Source organism: Blastomyces gilchristii (assembly GCF_000003855.2).
Source record: "Blastomyces gilchristii SLH14081 genomic scaffold supercont1.15, whole genome shotgun sequence".
Lineage (NCBI taxonomy): Eukaryota > Fungi > Ascomycota > Eurotiomycetes > Onygenales > Ajellomycetaceae > Blastomyces > Blastomyces gilchristii.
In genome coordinates this window covers 1033165-1037705 of record NW_003101668.1, presented here as the reverse complement: position 1 = coordinate 1037705, position 4541 = coordinate 1033165, and positions in this window count along the sequence as shown.

The following is a 4541-nucleotide window of genomic DNA, read 5'->3' as shown; positions in this document are numbered from 1 at the left end:
TTGATACTGAACTATTTATAATATTGAAAGCTTTCAAACTCATTGAAATAAAATCTTATAAAAGAGAAAATAGTTTGAAAGAAACATGAATACTCTCTGATAGTCAAGCTGCTTTAAAAAGACTTAGAAATAGTCAGATTTATAACAATTAAATAAATCTTGAACTGATTTTAAATTCTGTTTTAAAAATTTAAAAGAGAAGTAGACTGACTATCAGAATCATGAATTTCACGTTTGATCTCATTTGATCTGATCTCATACATTTCATAGCGTGAATCCCACTGAGACTAGTCATTAAAAAAATATGCAAAGTGACTATATATCAAATCTCAAAATAAAACCATGACTTGAAAAAAATGAGAAAGTGATCTCATTTAATCTCATTTAGTCTCATTCTTAGTATGAAGTTACTATTTTTAGACATTTTAAGATTGTTTTTAGACTATTTTTAATTTTTTAAAAAGTAACACTTTTTGATAACACTCAAATGAGATTTAAAGTCATTTAAAGCAATAAAAATAATTTAAATTGAGAAGTGAAAATCATGGTCTCATTTGAAAAATGTGACAAGAGTAGACAGTAAGTTTCACTGAAACAGTATGAGACTACTATCTAATGTTAAACTGTGTAATGAGATCAGATGAATTGATAATAAGACTATCAAAAATTCTGATTCTGGTCCCAGACACGGTCAAACGGTCAGTCTAAAGAGAAGAATATTAAAACTGATAATTTATCTACACTGAGTTTCTACTTACATAAATATTCATGATAATGAATTGACTGATTCAGCTGTAAGAAAGAGTTGAGAATTAAGCAGATCTATTCAAAAAACACTGTTCTAATCTTTTATAAAGAGAAAGATAAAAGAATCTTATTTAGATAAGTGAAATGAAAGCTGATAGAAATAAAAGAAAAGTATACATTATTCAAGATTTGAGATAAAATCCAAGTGAAAATCTTATTTAATTAAATATAAAAAGAAAATATTCTCATCTATAATTCAGTTAAAACTAGAATATGATTATTTTAAATCTTATATACAAAGATTTGATAATAGATTTGATTCAACAGAATGCTAATTCTGCAATGTAAATAAAAATTCTGAGTATATTATAATGCATTGAACACTATACAATAGTCACAGAGTCAGATTGAAAGAGAAGTATAATTTAAATTAATTAAATATGAGATTCTTATTCTTAACTGAGACAGAAATTAAATACTTATAGACTTTCTGTCAGAAACTCAAGCAGCTATAAGAAAATGACTAAATTCAGAAATATCTGAATATGAAGAGGTGGAAATTGATCAGATATATTCTGTTAAAACAGCTATACAACAGCTATATACTATTTTTTAATAATTTTATTTTATTATAGTCTCTCTTTACTTTACTTTTTCTTTTCTCTTCTTTTCTATCTACTTATTTAATATGTCTATCTTTAAGACTTTGTTCTCTTTTCTTTTATCATGATATTTTCAAATAATTTCAAAGTATCAGAAGATGCTAAAATACTGTAATTTATAAAGAGTTTTTATATTTTGAGCTGAAATTTTCTGATTTTACATATCTGAAATTGATAAATATATAATAGTTGACTTTATAGATATTAGAAAAACTCTGAGAACTAAAAGTTTTCAGATAGATGTTATAGTCTCTGACTTCATACATCTACAATTGAAGAATAATAATAATAATAATAATTATATCAAGATACTATCAGGTAGCCGCATTAATTATTCAGTCACTGAGACTCAGAGAATAGACTGATACAGATCTATTATTCTGAAGAAATTTATTAAAGTAGATATATTTATAATATTGAATTTAATAGTTATAAAAAGTTTCTTAATATCTGTAGATATAATAACTTTATATATAACAAAACTCATAATAATTTTCTCTAAGAATAGAAAAATCAGTGTTAGAAAGAGAAGATGAAAAAGAAAAGACTTACACTCTTAATACTGTTAAGAAGAAGAATAATTCTAAGAAATAAATATATAATTATCTCATTATAAATACTTATAATAAACATAATAATCAGTGTCTATAATTAAATTTCAGATAGTTATATTATACACAGTCTTTATATAATAAATTGTTCTAAAGATTAGTAAAAAGAGCAGAAGTATATATACTGAAAAATAAGATTTATCAAGTCTACACAATATCTTCTCAAAATGAGAACAGTTGAAAGTAATAGCTGAAGTAGCAGAGACAGAAGTAATAATAATAGAAGTAGTAGAGAGTTAAAAACAAAGAGAGTCAGACTAGCAGAGGCAGAAGTAGTAAGAATAAGAGAATCAGATATAGAGACAAGTGTAAAAAATTAAGAGAGAGTAGACTGGCCGGCGGGACCATGAATTTCACATTTGGTCCCATTTGGTCTGGTCCCATACATTTCTTGGCGTGAGTCCCACCAGGACCAAGCCTCAAAAAAATCTGAAAATGGATCATTTCTGAGAGAAATGACGTGAAAAATGACCAGATTTAATTCAAGAACAGTGAAATGGGAGTAATTTCTCAGGATAAACTGTGAAAGATGATCATTCTTTCAAAATCAGAATGGGACTGAGACTGAAGGTCAAAATCAGTCCCATTTGATTCATTCAGTGATTGCTTATATAATCAGAATTTGGTAACAATTATTGGTAACACTTATGAAACAACTAAATACATTCTTGTGCAAGTTTATTCTTCACTTTCTCATGAAAACTACACTTCTCTGATATACTGTGATCAGAGGTATTAAACTGTCTGATAATTCCATGTTTTACAATCATGAGTTTCTTGATTGTTTCTTCTTGTAATTGTCCCCAGTGATAGTGATAAATATCTCAACTTGAGTTGAACTTTCACTCCATTCTCACCCCTGTCAATGAAATTATCAGAATATCATGCATCATCAGTGCAACAGTTGAATATGTACTCTCAACAATTTTTCATAACTCTAGAATTGATTTGGCGCGTAAATTTGTCAGATCATCTTGAAGATAACAGTCAAATTCAGTTTTACAAGCATGTAGTTTTGCCTGATTTTCAGTTACAATCAATGTATGTAAGTCCTGTTTCAAAGTTAGTATTATAGTTCTATGAGATATGAAGTGTTACCAAAGATTGTTACTTACTAGAGAATTGTATTTCACTGTCTTCACATCTTGAACATCTGCTCATTCAAATCTCTGATAGTTAGCATTGTAGTAGTCTCAGGCTAATTTGACATATGAGTCTTGTTCCTCCTCTGTTCAATCTTGAGAAGTGTAGATGTTAACTCAATGAGAGAGATCTAGTAGAGCTGCTACAGCATAGTACTCTGCAAAAGATTGTTCAGTTTTGCTGTAGTAATATGCCAGTTTATTCCTTGTAGTAATAATAGCCTGTGCTATAGCATCATCTCAGACTGAATTTCTTTTTGAGTGATTCAACTGCTTCTCAAGATGAGCAAATAAACTGTTATACACTCACCAGGCTGACTGCAGCATTGGTGTACAAGTGATTGAGACTGTCTTTGTTGTCTTATAAAACTGAAACAGTAAATCAATCACATATTTCAACTGAGTTCACTTCATATCAGAAAGTTTCAATATCTGGATCTTTTCCTGATCAGAGTGTTGCACTCAATGATTAATCACCTGATGCAATTGAAGAGCCTGAACAGTCATCTCATATGTTAAACTTCACTGTGTTCTAACATTCTGTATCATATTCAGTGATGTGACTGATTTGTTTGTTTATTGAATATCATGAAATTATTGTTGTTGTTTAGAAGAGATACAAATTGCATTAGCAATGTTTTAAATCTATGATATTTAAATTATTAGTCAATCTATTCAAAATTAACAGTAGTGTTATCAAAAAGTGTTATCAAAAAGCAATATCAAAAAGTGTTATCAAAAAACATTATCTTTTACAAAGTGAATGTAAAAGTTACTTGAGTAATCACTTTCATCTCATTCTCATCTCAAGAATCAGCCATCTCATTATTCTTTATCTCAATGTTAAGATTCTTTATCAGTGTTTGCATCACAAGTTGAACCACATGAGCAATGCAGGGGATATGACCTTGTTTATCATTTCAGGAATGCAAAGCCAATTTTTGCTCCAAGCTCTTCATCATAGTGTAGTTATTCGCAGCATTATCAGTTGTAATTGTAAGAAGACTGAGACTAATATCTCAATAGTCATTTTTAATCACAGTCATTAATATCTCTGCTATATAATCCTCAGTATGACTACTGATCAATGATTCAAATTCAATTAATGTCTCTCAATAAGTTCAGTTCTCATCAATGTAATAACATGTAACTCTCATAAATGTAAGATTATTTGTACTAGTTCATGTATTCACAGTGAGAGACACTCTTTGATGATTCTTCAACTCTGATTCTAGATGTTGTATATTGACTTTGTAGTGTGTCTCAAGGTTGGACCAAAGACAGAATTGATGTGAAATATGAAGATTTGAATTAAGCATTTGAAGAAGTGTTCAGAATTCAGGGTTTTCAATTAATTGAAGAGGAAGATTCAGAGATAT